This window comes from Mus musculus, chromosome 6 (assembly GCF_000001635.26).
Source record: "Mus musculus strain C57BL/6J chromosome 6, GRCm38.p6 C57BL/6J".
NCBI lineage: Eukaryota > Metazoa > Chordata > Mammalia > Rodentia > Muridae > Mus > Mus musculus.
This window is the reverse complement of record NC_000072.6, coordinates 50994756-51019758: the sequence shown is the minus strand read 5'-3', so window position 1 is coordinate 51019758 and position 25003 is coordinate 50994756. Positions and strand designations below refer to the sequence as shown.

Here is a 25003-nt window from a genome sequence, read left to right as displayed (position 1 = left end):
TTCCCAATACCTCAGCAGGAGATGCTCCCCATCCTCTTCCCAGGCTGCCTTAAGACCATCACCTTCAGGTGAAGCCACTTCTCCACCTTTTGCATTATCTGTGCCCCAAACTAGACTATGACACTGGCAGGTGTGGTACCAGAGAAGGCTTTTAAGGTTGCATTTCTTTTATTTTAAATCTGTGTCTTCAAACAGGGTAACCTCCATCATCGTAATTTCAAAAGCAAGTCACATCATTGGCCTTGGGGTACACGTCAGCAATCTGCCACTGTTGTAAAGCAGCCAGATAGAAAATAGTATAGGATGAGGGATCGAATCATTAATATTACATGTGCAAAACCCATCCTTGCCACACATGAACAAATGGATGTGGCTTGACTCCAAGAGAACACCATGTTCATGAGTCACAACACATCAGTTTTCTAGTCTATTCCTCATCCTTTTGAAAAAGCAATAACTAGCCATAGCGCCTCGGCTGAGAAAAGCAGGTGGCAGCCACAGTAAGCTGCAGGCTGCTGAGCCCCACCTATGATCCCATAGAGAAAACTGGCTTTGGCAGAGCTGAGGTAATTAGACCCTGGTCTTTGGGATGAAGCTGGGGCAATGAAGGCCATTTGCACTTTGATCTTATCACCTTTATTTGGAGCCCAAATCCAAATTCTCTATATCATCTCAGCTTTGCTACTGCCGACAGCAGGGCCAGGTACATTTTGGTTGGGGGTAGGTAGTGAGTATTGTGGAGTCTTTATCAACACCCCTGGCTCCCACCCACCAGACAGTATCCATAAGATCTGTTTGTCTCCTGGTTGTGACAGCCAAGAATATCTCCAGATATTACTGTGTACCCAGCTGAGAAGGACTGAGTTATTGAAGCTGCCTCAGAATGCTAGGAGATTCACAGAACTGTTAGTAGGCAGGTAACTAGGATAGAGGAGAAACATGCATGTGGGTACATAGATGGGTGCCCACCCACACATAAAGGAGTCGTCCATGAATGGCTTCGTGTTTCTGGAACAGGGCATTTTTCTCTGGATCTCAAATTTAAGTAGATTCAAGAGGAGGATAGAGAAGTAGTTTTCTTCTTCGGTAAAAGTGTGTTATCACATAATGTACCTACAGGAAGTGCTCCCTGGAGGAAATACTTCCTGCAAAAAGTCTGTCTTCCTTCCTTCCTTCCTTCCTTCCTTCCTTCCTTCCTTCCTTCCTTCCTTCCTTCCTTCCTTCCTTCCTCCTCTCTCTCCCCCCTCTCTCTTTTTCTCTCTCTCTCTCTTTCTTTTGGACAAAATCTTGACTCTCTGGAAAAGGAACCTCAGTCGACATTGAGACCTTTCGTTTTTTAATGAAAAAATATAAGAGAAAAAATATAAGAGAAAAAAGGTGTGTGGGGGTAGGGCTGGGAATATTTAAACTCAAAGGAGAAGGCACGTGGTCTGTTTTCACCTGGATTTCCAGATAGAAATACTAAATTGGGAACTGTAGTGCTGGAAAAACTAGACAGCTCCCAGGAACGAACCAAGCAGCATACACCTGAGAGAGAGATCTGCTACGTCAAACTTGGAGTTTAATCATAAAAAGCACGAGTGAGTCCTAACACTTCGTGTGGTCCTCTGTCGTTCTGCATTGGTTCTTTATCATTTCAGGTGAAACTGCCCCGGAGATGTGTAAGAATTAGTTTGATCATCACACAATCAGTTGTATGTTTTGTGATACCGTTTGCTCTCCATGGTGGACAGCTAGCTCTCTAGGGATGCACTCATGGTTCAGCTATGTACAGAGTCTTCCCACTCACACCCATAGTGCCCTGACCCCCCAGTTCAAAACTAATCCGAAGTCATCAAGCCTTGACCCTTAGGGAGGGCAGCCATGCCGTCAGCCAAGTAGGTTTACTGCCCCTCCTTCACTCTCTACCACTCATCAGCCTTGGTTTTATTTGCCTCAAAACTCCCATTAAATGTGTCTTGTAACACACAGTTCATTTCCCATGACCAGCATGTGGAGCTGGGTCGTTCTCCTACCAAAGAATCTAAACTATGCTTCCTTTCAACAACCCCCACACCCTGACCCACGATATACATTTCAGCGTGTTTTGTCTACGGTTCTGATTCCAGCCCTGTCATTTTCCTCATGATCACACCTTTGTGCTTCGGGACAGACACTGCAGAGTGGGAACAAGTCATTGATGCCAATGATACAGCAGCTGACCCAAACTCAGCTGTCACATGCCATCATCCTAGTCACCTACCCACGCCCACCCGCTGTTGACTGAATCATTTTTTTTCCTAATGCATATTCCAGTCTTGATTGACCATCCACCATATGGCAGGACTGTCCTGTGGGCAAGTTTATTAGTAACAGCTCACAGCTGGAGTTACAATAACTCCTCATGGCTTTGACATTGTACTAATTGACCAAGACATGTCTGTGAACAGGATGCAGAAAGTGGCCATTGCAAATTACCCCAAGCACAAATGGGAGGTTTAGTGGCAAAAACCAGTTTCAGATTAAAGGTGTCTGTATTTTAAGGCCAATGGGTGATAGGATGGGGAGATGTGGGAACCTTCTAGAAAGAGGGAGAGAGGAGGTGGGCTGGAATTCTTTGGAGCACCTAGCATGTCTTTATTCAAATGAATTGATTTGAACAAATTTCTGTTAATGAGAAAGAAGCAACTGTACTTAAAGTGGAACTAATCTCACAGTTTCAAACACTCAGACAATTAAGTCACTAAACCCATTGGGCATCCCCTGGTCATACTTCCCTGACTAATCCTGCTGTCCCAGGCAGAGCTGGGCAAGGCCAGAGAACAGTGTGTGCTGTGTTCGCCCTGTCACTTAGCATTAGAGTCAAAGAGGCCAAGTGTAAAAGGGAGCTGCTTGCCAGTGCTCAGGACAGAAGTGAGGGGACAGGCACTTGCTCTGAACTGTGAGTCTGGGGAGCCCCTGAAAAGTTATGAGAAGTGAATGGGCTGTCTGTGCATGGCTGAGGAAATGTCTTTCTCAGATGTTTTCAGCCAGTGACTTGATTGAGAGATGACCAGGGGAGGAGAAAGGATTACGCCAATGAGCTTGGAGTCTTATAAATCAGCAGTGTAGACGAGCTCAAGAGGAACTGTCAAACTCTGCAAAAACATGCTGTTGTGCAAGCTTCCGTGTCCTCTAAGAAACAAAGCCTAGCCTTGCCTTGCTCTCTAGATGAGAGAAGGCTTAGCTGAAGCTCACAGAGAACTGAGCACCGGAAGAAAACTATGGCCAGCTAAGAAATGGAAAAGAATAGATTCAAAGTAACACACACACACACACACACACACACACACACACACACACACACGCACACACCACTTCTCAGTTGTGATCTTGGTGCAAGCATCAAACTACAAATAGGGTCAAGAAACAGAGTCAAAAAAATGTCATGAGTAAAGCCTGACTAGAAATCCAGTAACATACTTGACTCTCATAAGCCTGCTCTCAACCAATGTCTTGATTTCTATCTGATGACTGAGGAAACCGAAGAGCAGAGATGGGTAGGAGGTGAACCTGTGAAGTATGGTACAAAAAATCTATATTCACATGGTTCCCCATTGATCTCCCTTTTTAGTTAATGACCTGCATACTAGGCGGCAGGGATTTGTGTGATATTGACATTTCACATTCCAAGAGTCATTCTGTGCCTTGAATGCATCTGTCTTCTGCTTTGTGCCCATGGCATTGGATCATCCCATAATCAACGGTGTCTGGCTTTATGTTAGTGAAAAGCAGCCTTGCATTTGCAAGCATAGGACTGAGCAGGAACCCTGTCAGGTTTCCAATGGCAACTGTGAGTCTGCCAGATCACGTTGTCTCCACCCACATGAAGGAATGAAGGGCAGTCTCTTGCACATCAGAAAACAAGGTCTGTTGACCCAGCCTGAGCTTGTGTTACTGTTGCCAGAGAAACATAATTGAATTTCCTGAATTATGCATAGTGAGATATAATGTTGTTTGAATAATCATATTTATTTGACTTCTAGGCCCAGTGGCATCTGTTGAGTTCACAAAGATCCTCTTGATGGAAGGAGGGATTTGTTCAGGAAGCTGTGATGGGCCCATGAGGCAGCAGGAGCTGGAGGATGCCTGGATAAGGTTGAAATGGGTCATCAGCTCCCCCATCCCAGGCCATATGTCTGCCCCCCGGGAAAGGAGAGGTGTCGGGAAGGGCAGAGCAGACCGGAGAGAAGGACAGAGGTAGAAGGGCCTTGGAAAACCATGGGTGAGCACATGTTTACTATCATGTACATCACTCACATGTGTGGGGACATTCCTAGGCACAGGCATGGTCTAGGCTAGCACAGTGATACCTGAGACAGAGCTAGAACTCCCCAACGAGTCAGTGTCCTGAGCATCACGACAAAGCTCTACAGGCAAAGACCTGGGAGTCACAGGAGTGGTCCCTTAGCTCCGGTGAGTAGGTTTGAAGACGACTCTGTAGTTTGGTACGTTGAAGATAAATTCTTAAAAGATGAGTGGGATTCCACAGGATGGTTAGCTCCTCAAACCCAGGGAGAGTGGAAATGAAAGTCCAGCAGGCAGGTTCTCAGAACCCAGGCAAGCAGCAGTTAACTATGGCCCTGCCAGTCACAATGACGGCAGCCTGATAACTCCAGACGTTTTGAGGCATCTGTAATTTGGTCTTTGTTCTCAGATACTTGGAGACTTAAGTGAAGGACAAGCCTGTTGCTTCTGTGCCTCTGTCTGGACGCCCTTGTCCCTCACCCATGCAAGGAGCTGCTGAGAATGCTATGCAGCCTTCCCACTGTCCCACAGTCTTTAGGGGCACAGTTCCAGCCCAAGGAAAAGAGCTGGAGGTGTTGGAGATGAAGTATCTGTCCCTCATAGTTTAAATTGCACTGGACAAATTTATCTTCTTAAAGCTTGCCAGAACATTTCATGCAATTGCTTAGTGTAGTTAGCAAACGAATGGAAGCCATCTTTAAAGCAAGGGTGAGGGGATAAAGGAAGGGAGAGGGGAAGAGATAGTTGGCCCTCCAAGTCATGGGCACAAAGAATTTTCTAGAATAGAGACACAATCACTAGCAGAAACCAGGCTTTTCTGTCTGCCCTGAATGAAGGTTATGAGTATTTCCGGGGGGGAATCAGCTCCGAGGTGTGCAGCTCTCTACCCCATGCACCACAAAGCAACTCTTGCCTCTTGCTTGCTTCCCTCTGGTTGCTTCTATCCATGAGGTAATCAAGCAGTCACATCTCTGTCCTCTAAGGTGACCTCTTCTTCGCCTCACCTCCTATTCACCCACAGGATTTTGCAAACCATTGGACTTGGACATTGTTGAGTTCACCCTGCTGGAAAAAATCTCCCAGAAAAAAAAAAAAAAAAAAAAAAAAAAAAAAACTAAAACAGCCTTCAGCTTTTGTTAGGAACATCTCAAGCCTTTATGGACAGTAGAGAGCGTAGATGGCCCATGAGCCTCTGATGCTTACTGACCAGCCTCCCCACAGCACATGACTGAGACTTCCTGATCTACCCAAGCCCCCTTTCCCCCACGTTACCAGGGCCCCTGACTCCCACATTTATAAACACCAGACATTATGTCATTTGAGCCAATACCTTAGTATACATCTTGATAAAAGACAGACTTTTTCATGCATAATTACAATGGTGTTATCATACCTCAAAGAAAGAATATTTTATTTCTGGTCAGTTTAAAAATTTCCCCATAGGGCCCCTACCCGCTCAGAGGAGAAATTAAGAGAGGTATGGGGGAAAGATTGTGGGAGGGATAACTGGGAGGGTGGCAGTGAATGAGATGTAAAGTGAATAAGTAAAAATTTAAAAAATTTAATTTAATTTAAAATTTCCCCATAAATGATCTATAAATGTGTATTCAGTAGCAAACAGGATTTGTCTTTCTCTCTTAAATTTCTTTAAATCTATAGCCCTCCCTCTCCGTCTTCCTCTTTCTGCTTCTTCTCTATACTCTGTTGAGAAGATAGGTCCTTCACAATGTAGAATGAACAACATTCTCCAGTTTTCAAGTTTCCCCTCCTCTCCCTCTTTTCCTCCTGTCCCCTCCCCCCCCCCTTTTCCTTCTCCTCTTGTAACAGTCGGTTTGTTAGTTAGCCTAGGCTGTCCTTAAACTCATAATCTTTCTCATGTACAAAGTCAGAAAGCCAGAATTGTGGGTATGCACTTCCATAGCCAGCCAGTTTTCAACTTAATGGTAGCACTGGCTGCAGCCCTGTTAGGTGAGAAACCCACAGGAGCTTGGAATGGAGGATGCCTGGGCCCATCCATCCCTCAGTCCCAGGTTCTCAGAGCCATGTCATGCTTACCTCACATCCCATGATGGATGCCTACCAGCAACTTTAACTGTGACCCAACCGAACCTTCAGCTGTCACCACCAGCTTCTGTAAAATCAAAGGATGGAAGAAATAAACAAGCAAATAAAAAAAAAACCTATCAGATGATAGACTCTCCTTCCCTGTTTTCAACATGTATTTGAAGTGTGTTTGATTATTATAAACAGGCATCATGCCATATTCTTTCACCCAGGACTTGTTAGGGCTGAGGGAGTGTTTTTCTCAGACTAACTGGACACAGACTACAGGCTCATTTTCCTTTTCTGTAGCCTGCGTTTGGTGGATGTTCACTGCTCTTTGCTAATCGCTGGGCTGCTGGCTGGCCCAAAACAGGTCTGTCCACCTTTTGCGATCCTCCTCCACCCAAGCCCTGCCTGTAGGCTCTTCCCATTTTACCATGGATGAAGAAACTGAATATCATCTTTTCAAAACGTATCAAATAAAAGTTAAAATGGCTCTAGGCAAAAGGTGACCAAAAAGTTCCTTCTACTAAACACTTCAATACTAGTAACTAGATAGACCTGGGTGGTAGCCATTCAATACGTTTCATTTTCTTTCCTTTTTGGGATGGGTTGGTCTCTTTGGCTCTCTGGAATATTTTGCATAGCAGAAGTTACTGGAAACGTGAGGTGTGACTTAACGTTGCTAAGTTGGGCTGTGGTGTTACAGTTATAACTTTGACCATATGAGGTTCGGCAATGGAGAACCCCCAAACAGCATATATTCTGAAATCTGACAGGAATGTGACCTGGCTCAGCGCCCTGACTCTCAGTGGCTGTGACAGTCAGCCTCCTTGTTGGCTTCCCCTTTTCCAGCTACCCCGGCGCTCTCAGGGTCTCGCTTACTCCTCGGGGCTCTGTAGCCTTTTTTGCTGGCACAGGTTCTCCTTCCTGATCATTGAGCATTGGAGAATTTCATGATTTGATCCTCTGGGCTCATCTCCTCCACAGTCCACATCCTCCTTCTGGGATCTCATCCATGCTTTCGGTTTTAATTATTATCTATGTGCTGATGACTCTTGAATTTATATCTCCAGTCCAGACACTCCTCTGCGCTCCCGGTCATAAATTGAGTTGCCTGTTCCACATCTTGACTTGGCCATCACCAGGCACTGAGGACTCTGCGTGGCCCCAAACTGAACTCCCACTGTCTCCCTGCCTCTCTCCTCCCCCTGCATTCCCGGTAAACAGCTCCACCAACCCAACATGAGCCTGTCAGGCCCTTGGCAGCCGTCCCCTGCACCTCCCGCTCCCCTGTCACATCCATTGAGCCAGTAAGTGCTCTGATTCTCATTTCCAGATGTGTCCACCTCTCTCTCTCCAGATGACACTGCGGTCCACACTTTTGCAATCCTGGATTACTTCGGGAGCCTCCCACTTTCCCCAGATCTACTCTATGTCCTACCCACCCATCAGCCAGACTGTTTACAACACTCACCTTTATGGGAACTTTAAAGACTCTACCTTGGCAAGCAAGGCTCTACACTGTCTGTCCCTAACCTTTCTTGGCCTCACCTCACATCCTCTGCCTTGTTCTTTTCTACCAAGCCATTCTGGTTCCCCACATCTCAGCCCCAAGACCTTTGTTCCTGCCTTTGCTCTAAGTAGGATTGGTCTCCTCTTCCTTCCCCCTTTTAAGTTAATCTGCACCTTTCTGGATTCAATTCTCGGATTTGGTCCCAGAACAATGTCATGTTCTTTGTGATTAAAAGTCTTTATGTTGGAGGAAACTGAGATCCAGGAATGCCAGGGAGGAACTCGCTTGAGCCTTGAACGATGGCTGTATGGAAACACACCTAGACTCGTCTCGCTTCAATTGAGCTGGATACTTGTGGAGCGTTAGAGTTTTACCTGCCTGTTGGCTTCTGAGTGCTACGTAGAGGCTGGAATGAGTCGAGAGAAGGACAAGGCAGTTAGAGGGAAGGCGAGTCAGAGCTTTGGAGAAAAGGCGCAGGAGATGGAGACTGTTTAGTCTAGAATGGCATAAAGGAGTGGGAAGAAAAAGAGCTGGGAAGTTTGCATGCCCAAGGAGGTTATTATAGCATTCACAGTCACAAAAATATCTCTGAATGGCTACAGGGCACAAATGATTTTATTAGATCTTGCATCTCCATAGATATGACATGTCGTAGCCAGAGAGAGTTTGCCTTGACAAAAGAGATGTTATTAAAGAGTCATACGAGATCCTGAATGAGCCCTTGTCATGTCCTTTCACAAGAACTCTTAGAAGCTGGATCAACAGCCACCTCTAGCTTTGCAGGTGCCTCTGGCCTTGCACTTCAGGCATTGAGACCGACAAGATGGCGCCGGTCGGTGTTCAGGGTGAGTGACTGGGTGAACGAATGAATTAACAAAAAGTGGTACTTATCACCTCCCAACTTGCCTGAAGTGGAAAAAAAGTCTAGCCAGTGGCATGCATCCCCTAGAGGTCCTCACCTGATCACACTCAGGTTCTTTAACTGGCTTTCAGGTGTTTCCACTTATCTCTGATAAACTGTCAGCCAAGAGTCAAGTTTTGGTGGTAGGGGGGATGAGGGGAGGGGAGGCTAAGACCCCAGATGGTTTCCAAGAAGGAAGACAGGAGAAAGTTATTCCTCAATACTAATATATTTCGTCATCCTATCTGCCTGCAGATGTTCAATTTGGGAACATGCCCTGGTTGCCTTTGCAGTCTTAAAATAAGCTGTGTATCTAAAACACCCAGGACTCAATTGTCCCCAGAGACTATCTCTTTGGTAAATGGATGAAGCAGTGAGGACTTGGGAGGATCTTAAATTTCACTTGCTAGGTTTCCTCCAGCCTAACCAGTTCTGTGTGCTTTCTCCACTGGGAACCAAGAAAAATATTAATTGAGGTACCAGTTGCTGAACTTCTAATGTGTGGCGTATAAAATCAAATCTCCATGGCAGTGCTGCAAATACTATATTGAAAACTTTTCTACACCAGGGGACTTTACCCGGAGGTGGTTGTCTCCTCCTGTTCATACTAAGTGACAGTGCCAGGCCCAGACCCTGGGCAGCGTGACTCCAGGTAGTAACTGCAAGTTCTAAGGACTGTTACAGGAGCTGATCACACTCTACGTACTCTGCAGTAGGTGAGCTTTGCAGGTGAGGGAACTCAGGCGTCAGTCACATACCCACAGGCAGCATAAGAGGTTCCCGACTTGGCGTTCCAGCTACAAGCTTGAGCCAAGTTCTAGCCCTTTCTGCGCTACATAGATGACAGCATTGGTGGGAGGCAAGTTTCATCAGAAACTTTTCTCAGGTTTTCTCTGTACTAATCTTCTGTTGCTTCAGCAGCCATGAGCTCTCCAGCTTTGTGATAATCAGTGTGGAAGCCAGTGGCTGCAGGTGGCAAGGTTGTGGCTCCAGTTCAAGTCTCTTCTCCCATATGGGACATTTCAGAAAGGACACTCTGTTCCACGGGGCTGTATCTCCAGCACACACTTTGATCTCAGAAAGGATGAGCCTTTGTACAGAGTCGAAGCTCTCTGTGCGCTTTGTTTATGTGAGCACCCTTCCAGGATGCTGTCTGCCTTTGGGGTGGAAGTGCCCTGCCAAAAACTCCAGCTCTCCATGCTGGCTGTGTGGCCGACCTCCTCCAGCCTCTTCAGTGATTTTTCTGCCTGGATGCAGATCAGGGTCTCCTAACAGTTTTTGGAAACGACCAAAAGTTTCCCTGGCAGGTTGAGTGATTGACTCGGCAGCCTGTTCTTGCCTTTTGGAGTCACACTCCAGATTTTCCAGGCTCGAGTCAGTAAATCACTTCATCTTGTACAAATACTGGACTGTGAGCAGCGATGATCTCAAAGGCGAGGATAATTTGAAACCTCATTTGAGAATCTATTCTCCTTTCAACAGTCAGTACAGCTTGAATTTGTGAATATAAATGTCCTTCGGCGCAGGCCAACATTCAGGTACCTGGAGAGCCTTTGATAGGAGCAGGGCTATGCTTTTGCTCCATGAGGCTGTGGAAAAGTGACTTGTCTGTGTAATGATATTAATTTATTACTGAAGACATTGAAGACCCTACTCGGTGTGCATGCTCGTGGGTTAGGGCTGAGGAAACAAAGAGATCTGCAAGCCTTAGGAGACCTTTTGATCACTTACTTTACATATGCAACCTATCTGTGTGGAGACAGAGTCTTGCCAGTGAGGCTGAGGTTTCTTAACATTGTCAGAAGAGCAATTGCGGCAATCCTATGAAGCCTTTCCATTGTATTTCTACTAATTTCCCCTGGTGTCAACGTGAAGATTGGCTAAAGGAGGGCTGTAATGGGTTGGTGAATGCCCCTTGGAGAAGAAAGCCCTTCAACATTGAAACTCTTCCTGTAGACAAGAGAGTGCCTGTGCCCTCTGTAGACGAACAGGCACATATGCCCACGCCTGCACCCTCTGCGGTGGACGCTTTAGAAATGTCTGCTGGACTTCGTGAGTGTGTGTGTGTGTGTGTGTGTGTGCGTGTGTGTAGGAGTTCTATCTTTTAATTATACTTGAAGGAACAATTTGATATTTACTTGTTGAATACATAAAATTTGGGGTGATCCAGAGCCTTAATATGCACATATCAAAGCATGATGCTTCATTAAACTATGTCCTGGAAATGGAATTTAATCTGTTATATTTGAAAATACCACAAAAAAAAAATCTACCAAAAGTGGTTGAACTTGGTAAATACGGGAGGGGAAAAGAAGGAAGAATGGACAGTTTCTGTAGGTTAGCTGTTAAAATGCAGTTTCATTTGCGGTTGCTGTAAATGGAATCAAATCATACTGACTTTGGTGAGCAAGACCCAGATGGACAGACAAACCCCTCATGTGCTCTTAGATACACTAGTGTTTTTAACTTAGAGTGCCTGTAAGGGTCAGAAAGCTACAAGAACTCTCTCTCTCTCTCTCTCTCTCTCTCTCTCTCTCTGTGTGTGTGTGTGTGTGCGTGTGCATGTAGGCCTTAAGGGAGGTGGATACCAATATGGTAGCAGCAGAGCAGCAAGGGATAGTAGTTGGGGGATCAGAAGAGTTAGCCAATAGTAAGTGTCTATGGAAAAGCCTCATGGAAACCTACTATTTTGTAAACCTAATAAGAAATGTCATCTAAAATTCCTTTTAAAAGTTTGAGCAGAGAAACCTGAATCAGTAGATAATGGCCTCCCCCATCCATGATGAATAAGAGAGCCCATGGAGTCCAAGGCTTGGAGCCCAGAACCTTTGCTAGGGATAGTAGAGGGACGAAGACAGGAAAGACACACAGACTCATGTACAGTGAAGCTGGGATACAGTGGGGTGCTCTAACTTCCACCACCACAGTCTGGAACCTCAGTGTGTTTATTTGGTGCTGCACAGGGAGAGGGGTAGGGTAGTCTTGGTGGCAGGTGCCTGTGAGGAACAGTCTTAGGCTATAAACAGCCCTGAGGAGGAAGCTGCCTTTGTTAGTCTGCACACAATGATCCATTAACACACAGACTCAGATTCCTGAAGAAAGCTCCCTCTTGAATCTAGCTGGCATGGGGAATAGCTTTGCCAGATCACTGGGGGCCTATTGGTCTTGGAGTCCTCAAGAGGTTGGGCCCATGTCACAACACAGGTCTGCACAAGCCTTCACTAGCTCTGCTTTCTGCACTTCCATATCACCCGTCGCTCATGAACGTTCTTTGTTACTGAGGAAGGAGGTGCCATTTTTTCAGTGGTGTGGCCATGGGCACTGAAGTAGGAAAACAGAACTTTGGAGGTATGTGTGGTGACTGAGTGTTTGAAGGACCCATAGCTTTCATACCCTGGCCGACATCCTCCTGATGGTCCCAGGGCACCTCATAAGTACAGTCACCATGGAGTAGTCCCATTCTACCTGAGCACTGGTCCTAAGACTTTGAGACAAGGGCAGAAAGGTACCCAAGAGGGAAGGGCCTTGCTCATGCATAAGGTTATTTTGGGGTGAACTTCAGCTGTTTGTGGGCAAATTACTGTGATCCTTTCTACATTAGTCCTTTATCTGTAAAAAGAAATGTGGCAATAGGCAGAACCACAGCCTAACATTTGGTATGCATTTTGTGTAGAGCCTGAGAAACCAAACCAAAGGCATATCTCAGTGTGACTGTACAGTCTTGCACGGTTTAGGCAAAGCCACATACAATAAGGCATGAGGTTCTTATAACACAAAAATAAATGTCTGTGAGCACATTTAGATATACTATAGGTACTGGGGGTGTGGGGGTGGGTGCAGGGGAGTGGCAGGCAGAAACAGCCAGCAGCCTTTCTCTTTCAAACAGGGCAAAACTTGAAAATCAAGGAGCTAGCCTGGAGCCATGGAAGACCTGTGAGGGACTGCCATGAAGCCAACAGTTCCAGGACGATGGAACTCTCAGGGAGGCAGGCCAGGCCAGTGGCTGTTTGGTATGTCTGGTTTCATCAGCTTCATTAGCTCCAGCATATTATTCTAAAAAATAGGAAGCCTGTGGTGGTGTGTAGTCCCAAGAGGAGGATATGCTTGCTACATTGTACATATGTGTAGGTGCCACACCTCAGGCCAGGCCCTCAGACCGTTATTATGTGTCAAGAAGTGAGTCCTAAAATATTGGCTGGCTCCAGAGAAAACAAATTTGCCATCTTGTGAGCTTATTTTTTTTTCTTTCCTCCTTTCTTTCTTTTAAAGACTAAATAAAATTAACTGCTTCCTACTAAATACTTGATTTACATCACATTTTGAATTTCCCATCATGTGAAGGGATTAATTTTTTCCCTAAGAGCAATGAAAATAACGGGCAGAAGCCAACAAAACAGTTCTTTGTGCAAGCTCCATTTATTTCTGCGGTCTGAAGGCCTTTTCGATTTCCTCGCACACAGAGAGAATCCCTCCTCGGCATGTCAAAATAGGGTCTTTTCAAACAACTCTGACACTGTGGGATTTCCCCTTCACTAGACACCCTTCCTTTTTCTCTCCTTGCCTTTCCTTCAGAGCGTTAAGAGTCTATGTGATGGTGTCGCCACTGAAGCTCTGTGTTTCAGGGACATCTTATTGAGCGGCTCAGCTTCAGCAGTGATGTCATCGCTCCCGGGTTGGGTATTGGAGAAGGATTAATGAAAACAAAAGGTTAGCCCTTTCCAGTCCTGGTTGGGGCCATGTTGTCTCGGTTTTGATCATTTGCCCCAAATTAAGATTTCTGACGAAAGCCCTCATGTCCATGCTTGGCTGGCAGTTTTATGGCTGACCAAAGTGTGTCCTGGCCAGGGTTCTGGTTGGCTGTGTGTTTATACAGGCTGTTAATCAGATGGGGAGGGGGTGGCCAACCTGGAGGCCGTGAGCAGAGCCACCCCATGTGCTGTTGTTATGCCTGCACTTTGTTACTACAAATTACATAATGACATGTTACATTTCAAAGTGTATTTTTACTTCAGGGAAAATTAAGTCAGTAAACAAACAACGCTGAGTTGGGAGGAGGTGCGGGGGGGGGGGGGGGGAGAAGGAAAGGAAAAGAAAAAAAAGGCCCCTGGTTTGCAGGTCTTCCTCCTAGAGAAGGCTCTTAATTAAACTGTAGCTATAAACAAATCGTTGTTTTATTGAAAAGAGAACCATCGAGTATAAAAGCTATTTTTAAAATTAGGATGTGAACAATTTCTGGACAGGGGTCTGGGCCGTGTTTTGGATTTTATGATCTGTACAAAATGAACGGGCCAGCTTGTGTGGCAATGGGAGGCTTGCAATTTTTGATTGCTAATCCCTCTTGAATGTGGCGGCTGCTGCTTTGCTTGAGTGGAGCCTGTAAACACCAGAATTGTTGTAGTGTTTCCAGGTACTAATTCAAGCAAAACTGCTTCATGCAAGTGTGGAATTGCCAACTGTGGAACTTGGGGGCTCATTTGTACAATATCTGCCCAATATTTGAAAGACTTCAAAGCTTAAAACAAAACAAAACAAAACAAAACAAAGCAAAACCTATAGCCCTCCAGATCAACTTCTAAACTGCTCACAGCCTACCTGTGAACTCAACGTACATTCTTTTCTGTGAGCTATTGAAATAAAGTCTGTGTTCAGGATCCAGGGTTACAAGGAATCTCTTTTGGGGCAGTGGTCACACTCATATATTATTCAATTACATGTGTATGTATTTGTCCAAACTCTTTCAGCATAAACTATGTTACCAGATGACAATGTGTCCTCGCTTTCTTTTTGCTACCTACATGGAGGAATGAGAAGGACACATACTAAACTGCATTAACAGTGAACCATTGGACCAAATCTAACCGATCTGAAGCCTGTGGCTTTCAGTTCACTCGGCTTGAAGTCTCTGGGTTTGCTCAGGTGTTTCCTTGTCACTGGGAATAGCAGCCACCCAGGAAATGGCTGGATGACAGATGGGCCCTATGGTATTTTATAAATATTTCTTAGGCCAAGTTATGGTGAGGCGATAATTTATCAGCACAATGCATGGAACTAACAATCACAAACTGATCCAAAGAGATGAGCTAAGCCTTCTTGCTCAGTTTATTTTTAGACTCAAGAGGTTGGAAACAACAGAGTTTTGAACTTTATAGTTAAAAGTTCAGACTTCCAAACACATGGAGAAAAGGAAGAAGGGGCCACAAAGTGATGGGTGTATATTGTACATTTTTTGTGGGTAAAAGGGACCATCTTGAACAATGTCATTTTCTAGCAATATGCAAATGTCCAAGTCATCCCACTCTCTCTTATTTTAAGGCAAAATCATGCTTTTCCTCTCATTTTTAACTCTTAAACGTCCATTTGAATAAGGAATTCAGATTATTTTGTTATTTATGAAAGTACTCAAGCTTGACCCAAATTGATCAAAAAAAAAAAACTTTTCAAAAGGTTTTGCTTGCAACTGTAGGCATCTCAGTCTAAGAACTGTCAGGGTTACTCTCGTGCTACATGACCTTGACTTAGAAGGTCAGTAAAACATTTTCAGTGTTGCCTGAGCTTTTGTTCACTGTTATCAAACAAAGAACAGCTCCATGAGAGAGTTGGGTATTATTTCAGGGCTTTTGTGCTAGGAACAATTAACCTAATATGAAAGACAGTGGTTCGAGATATTATATCAGAATTACTTCATAAATGAAGACATGTTATCTTTATTCTAGCTTTTGTGTTGAGCCAGCGTCTGAAGACATAGATGGAGTCACCATGACTTGCTGAATGAATTTGTGAGAAGGGAAATGCAAGGGACAACAGTGACAAAGGTTCTTTGCCCCTTATCTCTGATTGGGTAGTCTGAATTTCCCCAGGTTGGCAGCATCTCTCTTCTGCCCACTTCACTGCCCAGAGCACGGCTCAGCAATGCCAGAGCTCCTTTGTGCAAATCCAGATATGTAAAAAGAGGCTGAAGGCAGAAGGAAGGGTAAACGTTTAATTATCAGATGGCAACTTCAATTTAGAAAATAGACTAGTGTCCATCTTTCCTTCAACTTTGAACTTTACTCTTAGAAGGTATCTGTCCCTCTGTTTGTCCATCCAGCCATTGATCAGTGGGTCGATCCTCCATCTTTCCTTTTCCTGCCTTCTCTTCATTTCTTTCTTACTCTCTTTATACCTCTTTACCTACATCCCTCTTTTTTCTCTTTTCCAGAATAAAACCATGCTAACTCAGTAATGCAGGAATTAGAAATTAGCCCTTTAAAACCAATATTAACTTTTTCTTTTACAGAAAGATGGAGACTACCTTCTTTCCTTGGTTGTAACTCTTCTGATACTTATCCAGTGTGACCTATCAGAAAATCCCTTTGAAAATGTTGTTTAATGGAACTCAGGGAAATAAAAAAAAATTCACTTTAAAAAAAAGTTTTCTGATTATGGACATGTTGGTTAAGCCCTGTGGAAGCCTATTTTCATATGCATGTAAATCCACTTAAAATGAAGCTTTGCACTTTAAACCACACCCAGACATTTAAAACTCACGTTTTAAAATATAATCTAAAACTTTAAAGCATGCATAGAGAGGGCCAAAAGCCAGGGAGAGTGAGAGGATGCTTGCACATCACAGGAGCTTTGGCCTTGAAAAGTAAGTGTTCTAGAAAGCTCGACTGACCTTGCTGAGCAACAGCACTCACGTCGGATGCTTTGCAACCTGTGCACCCCACTATCCTGAGTATAGCAGACAAGGGTGCCATTTAGGAAAGTCTACTGATTGAATGAATACACCCACAGGTTTACTATTTTATATTTCTTTTCCTAAAGACATGAAACTCATTTCAGAAACGCTGGTTTAAATGGGTACAATTAAGTCTTTATCAGCTCCGAGCATTTCAGTCTTTTGCATGGAGAAATTTCTCAATCTGACAGAATAAGAAATGCATTTACATGGCCCGAGCTCTTAAATTGTCCCTTTCAATTAATGCCCCATCATGGAGCAATCTGGAAACCATTACTCAGTAACTCTTCATTATAATTGCTTGCAGCTGAGTATCCAGCTCTCGGTAATATAAGAATAAAAGAAAACTCAGTTAGTAACAAGTGCAATTGATTCCATTCAGAATTCCCTTGGTGCTCCGCCATGTTTGGCCTGCATAAGAGGAAACACGAGGTTCCCCCCTCCCCTTTGGGGGCCAGGAAATGAACTGGCAGACATGAGATGGTTTGTGTGGTGTGCGCCTTCATTTCTCAGCTGGTCCTTGTTAAAAATGAGACGGTGGGGCTCCTGCTCTCTCCCTCATCGGCTACATTTTCTTTTTTTCTTTTTTCTTTTTTTGGGGAGAGTTCTGGTAGTAGATAAAGCTACAAAATTTCTATTTGCTGCAAAGTAACAGCATCCAGAAACTCTCACCTTCTGCAGCTCCTCCAGCATATCCTGGAACTCACTTCTGGTGAGAAGTTGGTTTTCGGATTTTTCTCTCTTCTTACCTTGATCCCACACCTCTGAGAGCGAGGTCCCTGGAGCCTTCTGTCCAGGTGGAGAGTGTTTATGTGTTTGGGGGCTATCAATCACCAATTCCACAGATGGAAAGGTCTAAATTAAGATAGATGAAAATGTGATGAGGTAAATTCCCTCCCCAAATGCTCCCCCAAACCCCAATGGAAAACAAGGACTTGGCTTCTGAAATGTGAAGGGAAGTTAGGAGTGGCACCCAGGTCTCTTTCAGAGGCAGGTGCACCTCAGGGCACACACTGCGGCCATGCTCTCATCTGGGTTCCCCCGTGTCATGCCTGAGAGACCGTCAGACAGTCCCTAACATGGAGTTGCTTTTCCTCAGTTATAGATCACTGAGGTGATGAGTAGCCTGGGCTTTCCTAAATTAAAAACGAGTGACTTATAAAATTTATTTTCAATTATAAAAACCAACCGAGGCTCCACAGAGAGAAGTTGGACCCCATAAAACTGCAACTGCTCCTCATTTCTGTCATTGACTCCCATGCAAACGAGGGGAGAAAAATCTCTCTATGAAGTTAACTGGTGTTTCGTTGTCACTTGCTGTGAAAAGAAGATTGTAGAATTTTCCATGGCCATGCAAATTTGCAGCCAATATTTTAGTGTTTTTTTTTTGTTTTGTTTTTTGTTTTTTGTTTTTGTTTTGTTTTGTTTTTGTATTCTCTCCATGCATTTTTGGAGAAAGAAAATTGGCATGACCATTCTCTAGTTCCTTCCTGATGCTATAATTTTTTTTTTAAATGCAGTTACCACTCACTTGTTATATAATTTAAAATTCTGCTCCTGTGTTTGACACAGGACAAGACACACTAAGACCCCCCCCTCCCCCAAATAAAAGAAGACAAGATGTCTCACTCACACATCGCGGATTCACACATCACAGATCCCTGTGGCTCACATGGCAGGAGCTGGTGATTTGCTGATGTCACCCACACTGCTAGAGTCTGGAAGCCCCACTTTCTTAGACCTCACTCACAGCCATTCAGGGGAGCTGCAAACAAGCCTTGTCCCACTGAGAAGAAAGAATGCTTACAGGCAGCTTTCAGGAGGGCAGGGGAACTGGGAACCCTCTGTGCTGATTTCATAGGTCCTTACCAAACAAATGCCAAGCAAGCAACTGGATTATCCTGTTTGAGGGGTTTCGCTTGCTTCTGTTTTTAAATTTTTATTTGATTTTATGTGTGTGCATGTTTGCCTGCGTGTATGTCCGTCTACCATGTGTGTCTGGTGAACTCAGAGGCCAGAAAAGGTCATCAGATCTGCTAGAACTGGAGTTATCAGTTGTAAGCTGCCCTGGAGGTAGATAGAGCAACCTTTGGAAGAGCATTCAGTACTCTTAACTGATGGACCTTCTCTCTAGCCTCAACCGGGTGATCCTAAAATGATGATGGTTAACAATCATCTCCAGGCGTGGTGACACAAGCCTTCAATTCCAGCACTTGAGAGCCTTGAGTCAAGAGGACCACAAGTTCAAGGGCAGCCTAGGCTAATATAGACAGGCCATCTCATAAACCAAACTGACCAACCGAATAAATAAACAAAACAGAAATATCAATTTCTTTGTTACTAATTTTCAGCATCTCACTAGTTTAATTGGTTTTGGTATGAAATTATACAGACGGTTAAAATCTGGGTTAATAAAACTTGAATAAAAAGTTTTCGAGTCTGGGGAGGCTGTTATATGGGAGTAAACTCCATGTTCAGTGAAGCAGCTGTAGCCAGTATCTGTGTCTGAGCTAGTCAACCTTTGAGGGCTTTGGATGAAGGGCATGGAGATATTTGCAGGCTTGTAAGTTTTCCACTGAAAGCCCCCTGGATGGGAAGTGTCATGGTTGGACTGGCTTATATTCCTGCCTAAGCTAGCTAGGGCTGTCTGCTAGATTCGTCTGCCTATTGGTGGCCTTTTTGCTTTCTTTTAAGCTTTCAAGCACATTTATTTAACTTACAAACATCCCCCGAAGTATTAAAGCAATTTTTCTTTGGCTAATCAATCAGATCTTTCTTGAGATCTAATTTGAGAGAAAGTGCCCTCCTTTTGCATGCTGTTGATTAGTAATGTCTGTGGCTTGGCTTCCCAAGACTATTGCTTGGATTTTACTGACTCCATAAGGTCTTCCCTTTTCAGTGAAAATTGTATGTAGCAATGCTGAGCATAGCAGGGCAGTGGTGGTGCACACCTTTAATTCCAGCACTTGGGAGGCAGAGGGAGGTGGATTTCTGAGTTCGAGGCCAGCCTGGTCCACAGAGTTCCCAGACAGCCAGGACTACACAGAGAAACCCTGTCTCAAACAAACAAACAAAAAAGAAAAAGAAAAGAAAAGCAATGCTGAGCATAGTTTAAAGTTCTGGAATAGAACCCTGCTTTTATGAGTATGTAAGGGAGACTTCCTGCACCCCAAATCAAGTCTCCTAACTTGTATCCCTATGGAAAGAGTCTTTTGGCAGTGGTTTCATTTTACTATTACATATAGAAGCCCCATGATGTGCAAAATACAGGCGGTAAAGGGGAACATAGCAATTACTTGTAGGGGAGTACATTGACTTAGAGATGACTTGTACGCATTTGCCATAAGATATATTTGGCTAGGAGAGAATAGAATTTGAAAAACCAAACACCATGCCCATGGTTTTCAGCATCACAGTATTGGGTTAGTTCTGTAGAAATATTTTCTAGATTCTCTTGAAAGTCAGTTGGCTGGGCAACTATAAGCACAGGTCTGAGAGTAACAGCTCCCTTCCATGAGAAATCCTCTTCAGTTTGTCCCTAGGAGGTACCCAGCCAGCTTTATTGTTCGGTGCCCCCAGGGACCTTAGCCTCCTTTGAAAGTGGGATCTCTGCCATATGTTAGAGCTACTTGATATCACTCAGTTGTCCTCTTACTTATCAACAACGACAAAATTCTCCCTAGTGCTCCCTGAGAGGCAGTTGGATATTGAGTATGGTGTCATGCTGGAATCAAATATCTTTCACGAGAGACTATCTGAGAAGGTCGGAAGGACTTCCCCTCCATTTGCTGATGGATGGAGACTACTGTCATTTTCTCTTCCTGTCTTCTAGCTGTGGGGAGAAGCCTTTCACAGTTTGCACAGGACATAGACCTCTAAGGAGCACTGAAGGGTCCAGAGAGAAGGCCGGGCGTGAGCACCATCATGCAAACAATACAACATCTCTGTGAGAATGAGAAAGCAAATCCGTAGGGTGTCCATTTTCTCCCCAAATCCGGAATCTTCTAATCGGGGATAAGGAGTGAGCCCATTCTGGTGAGCGTTCTCAGAGAAGAAGCGTCTAAGAGAAGAATTGGCCCTATCCTTGGCCCTCACCGTGCCCTTGGCCTAGGCATGTCCTCTGAGAGGAGGCGGTGGTGGATTCCTGCGTTCTTGCAGTGTTCAGATCCCTTCCCTTTATGAGGTCTCCAAGCCCAGTTTAGATTGGCAAAACTGGTTGAATGATGACCAAATCAAATGTTAGCGGTCTCTTGGTGTTAAAGGTTTCCAGTCCATAGCACCCATAAAAGCAAACAAGATAAAGTTACATTCAAAATAGGAAGGGTAGGAAACAAGGTCTCCCAGGGTCCAAGATTCTAATCATCCCCAGGCCCTGGGGGACGGCCAGCTCACTGGTTCCTCATACTGCACGGCCATTGCCCAGCCGCTCCTTCTCACAGTTCTCCTGGCATTGTTGACTACACCGTGAGCATCTAGGCGCACACGCATCACCTGGGTCTGCTCCACACAGGGCAGACATTTCACAGTTGGTAGCAGATGAGGTGACACCAAAAGCCCTTCCATCCAGATCAGCAGTGCCACACCTTTTAGATGAAACTGTCCGGCACGGGAGACCAGAGGAAGAAAGGGTGGAAGGAAGGTGAGAGGTAGCAGTTTCAACCTAAACCAGGCCCAGCTGCACACTGACAAGGTGTGAAGATTATGTAGGCCACCTACTGGTGACTTCTCTGAGTGCTCACCTGGTCAGTGGCAACAAAATCCTGTGACCTTGGAGAATTCTTTCTGATACATTTTCTCCTCTCCTCTCCTCTCCTCTCCTCTCCTCTCCTCTCCTCTCCTCTCCTCTCCTCTCCTCTCCTCTCCTCTCCTCTCCTCTCCTCTCCTCTCCTCTCCTCTCCTCTCCTCTCCTCTCTCCTCTCCTCTCCTCTCCTCTTCTCTCTTTTTCCCTCCCCTCCCCTCCCCTCCCCTCTCCTCCCCTCCCCCCCTCCCCTCCTCTCCATAACCCACTTCTTTTCCCTCCCAAGCTACTTGAGGCTTATCTCTGATTCAGTAAAGTGGTTGCATAGCTAGGGGTGGGGCTAAGGAAAATGGGTGCTGGTGACTTGTATCTCTTCTGGGTCTGGACTATTAAACATCCCACTTGAGGTTCACTGCACTTACTGTCTCTTTACAGTGGAAATTATTCTAGGTCAATTTGGATGTTGCCTCCTAGAGATGCTGAGCAAGAATGTGGGAAGAGTCTGGGATCCTATGTTGTTATGGGTAATCAGAAGCAATCATGTTGGGCTGTGACATGACTAAGAAATTAGATTTTCCTTTTATACTACCATCAAGGGTCTTAATCTCTTCTAATAAAATAAAGAAGTCAATGTTATTTTGAACAATGTAGACACTAGTCTGAGAAATTCTGAAAGAAAGAGATAAGAAAATCAGACTTTTTGGCAAACTAGGAGCTGGACAATAAGGTTTCTTTAGGATAAAGAAGCAGAAAGCAGCAGTGAGCACTTCACAGTGTTCAGTGTAGATGACAACATGGAGCAAAAGAGTCATGTCTAGGGTAACTCAGTCGGGGCCTATACTGTGTTCTCCAAGTCTGAAACACGTGCAACTTGGAAAGACAGGCACCTCTCCAGGTAATTAGGAGCCATGGTCGTTGTGCATGCTCACCTGGGAAATGTCAGATTATAAAAGTCCTGCAAAAGCTTTCACTTGGCACAGAGTACAGCATCAAGTCTCTAATTGGGTCTGTCCCAGAGTTACAACCTTTATCCAGACAGAGAAGGAAACAATAGAAAGTAATTGAACGTTGACCAGTTTGCTTATAGTGTAAGGAAGAGGGAAAGCATACAATAAGGAAAAAAAGGCAGAGGAGATCTACGCTTCTAAAAACCTCTCCACCGGTCCCTTACTTTGAAAAGAGGTGAGTCAGGATCTAAAGGAAGCAGAGACTAGACTTACCCTGAGACTGTTGTTGTTAGAACATTCCTCGAGTTTTTCCTGGACTATTGGGTCTTTTTATAGTTAGATCACTTTGCAACCCTAAGATGGGAATGAATGTGTAGCCACGATTTCCCAGAGGCTGCCATGTTCCTGAGGGAGAGCACTCCCTCCTGATAAGATCTCCAAGTAGACTGAAGACAGGCGGTGGCATCTGTCTGCCACTGCCCGAGCCCTCCACAGCCCTCAGCTCCAGATATGGAAAACTAAATGCCACAGAAGAAACATCTCTCTCTCTTTTTCTCTCTCTCTTTAATGAATAAGGAACAGGAAATCACCTTTTATTTTAAAAATACTACTGGTGAATTGAATTGAATCACATTTTACTAATACGTGGAGTGAATATACTTATTTTGTTTCAAAAGTTCCGAAAGCTAAGCACACACCTCTGTACTCAGTGAGAACTTGGGGCATGATTCCAGACAACAGATGAAAACCGACTCTGGAGCTTTCCCATAGTTTGGGAGTTCTGTGTCAAGGGAAGAAGAGAGGCCCATGTGGTCTCTAGAGGCCACAGGCCAGCGAGTCTGTTCGTTGTGTTTTCTTTCCACTCCTCTATCTGCTCTTCTACCCTTGCTGTAAACTGCATGCGTCTACTTTATCCAGTTACCGTGGAACATATTTGATTGAGTAGATCACAAAAATATTTGATATGATTTCAATCATGCACTCAGACTAAATTTAATATTTAAGTCATGTCTATGAAGGACTGGTCTATTTTAGCCCGTGTCTTTGACATATTATGTGAGTGTGTGTTTGTGCATTATTTGTATATTATATATGTACTCAGAAGCTCGTCTTAATCTTGTGCTTTGATTGCATGGCCAAAACTGTTAATTTTTAAATTGTGGTTCTGTTTTTTTTTTTTTACTCCCTTCTGGGCAGTAGATGCCTGTGGATATGAGGATGTCTGACCGATTTCAAAGAAACAACAGAAGTCGATTTTTCTACATACTACATGCTGCCTGTTCTGGCACATCTAGGTTGATGGAAGAGAAAAACCAGAGGGCAAATTTAGCAAGCATTAAAAGGCTGAGATGATTTCTCTTAACATCAAGAGGGGAGTCTTACAGCCCCGTAAAAACAGTAGCAGAAGGCGAGGAAGCTGGCAGGTGATCACATGGAATTCAATGAGCCATCAGCAGGGCAGTGTGGCTGCTCGTGGAAGGGGTGGGTACACAGGTTTTCCAACACACTCATAAATACTTTACAAGCCACTCCTCAGAGATGGCCAAAGGTCCAGCAGAAGCAGCGCCACAGGACCATGGATTCTAAGACCTTCCCAAGCCCCCGTACCAGGAATTCTGGGGTCATCTCTGCAGTTTGTTTTGTAACCAGCCTCGGTGGTTCTGAAAAGGGGCTAAAGGGTGAGGCTTTCTGTACCAAAGTGGGTTGGAAGTGGGAGGCGTAGCTTCAAAACTCTTGAAGATGAATTTTTTTACCTCCTCTTTCATACAGCAGCCTCTATTAACACTGTTAACCATACAGTGCACGCTCAAGAGGGCATAGGTACCTATTTCAATGCTAGAGACAGAGTAGGTGGGCTGAGTTTACTGCAACTCTACTTATAGCCATCTTTATAGACATCATTCCAAATGGTTTACAAGGCTAACTTAGACTAATGTCAGTTTTCACTTACTGGGATCACTTTCAACTCTGGATAGGTCTGCCTTCTCTGGTCTTGTTATAGCTCACGTCCTATCAGTATGTTGGGTTCTAATTATCAGATTCTACTAGCCTTGACAGCCCGGTAAACACCAAGCCCCACTGCTTCTGAAGGGATATTTCACACTTTAACAGTTGCGAAGTTAACTGCCATTTTACACCAGAATTCCTAGTCAACATCACAAAGGATTTCCTTTAAGGGTTCATAGGTTCTTCTTCTGGTGTCTAGAGTATTTTAATAGATATTTAATAGATACAATGAGGTGTCTCCCGGCACTTGTACTTGGGATGTACATTCTGCATCATGGTTTTAATAAAAGGTTTCCTGCTTGATTATGAGCCAACAGGTCTCAGGACACACCCGTTTTATGAATTCCACTCAAGCCCAAAGGTAATACAAAGAAATCATCTGGGCAATGTAGAAACAAATGCTCACGCTGCTGTTCAGAGATGTTAAAGTTGTTATTTGGCAGATGTGGGACAGACAGAAGGATTTTTGCTCAACATTCCATTTTGTTGGGGAGCCCATTGCTCCACGTGATTGCCTGGCATGTGTAAGTACATCTGCCCTGTTTGACTTAGCCACACTGACAGACAGGAGAGGACTGGAAGCTGGCAAGGAAGGGTTGTGAGACAGCAATAGATTAGAGTGGGGAGCACTGTGGCCTGCTTGGCCCCTGGTGTCACATGCAGGTATTACATTTTATAACTGCCAGAGACTTGGTGGCTCTATGGGGATCCAGAGAAGAACACTTACATGAGGGTCTCAAACTATTCTCGTTTCATGGAAACTACCAACAGGAAACAAACAGCAGGCAGAGATTCATGGGTGTGCTAGGCAGAAGATAAGTGATTTCAGTTTCCGAACTCTTTAAGAACAAATCACTGTGCGTCA

The 25003-nt window shown here is 44.6% G+C and overlaps 1 long non-coding RNA gene across 7 annotated transcripts in view; it reads right to left on the bottom strand.

Annotated features, from left to right (window-relative positions):
- Nucleotides 1–25003, bottom strand: part of Gm46959 — an 80612-nt gene that overhangs the window by 48253 nt on the left and 7356 nt on the right. Inside the window, exons 1-5 of one of the 7 annotated variants that reach the window (XR_001785242.2) lie at nucleotides 18080–18268; nucleotides 17119–17301; nucleotides 6322–6397; nucleotides 4332–5342; nucleotides 3970–4107 (exon numbers count right to left, since the gene is read on the bottom strand). This is a non-coding gene — a long non-coding RNA (predicted gene, 46959). Of the gene's footprint in view, nucleotides 1–3969; nucleotides 5343–6321; nucleotides 6398–17118; nucleotides 17302–18079; nucleotides 18269–25003 lie in introns of those variants that run through there. The other 6 variants (XR_001785239.2, XR_001785244.2, XR_001785240.2 and 3 more) reach the window with 6 other exon arrangements.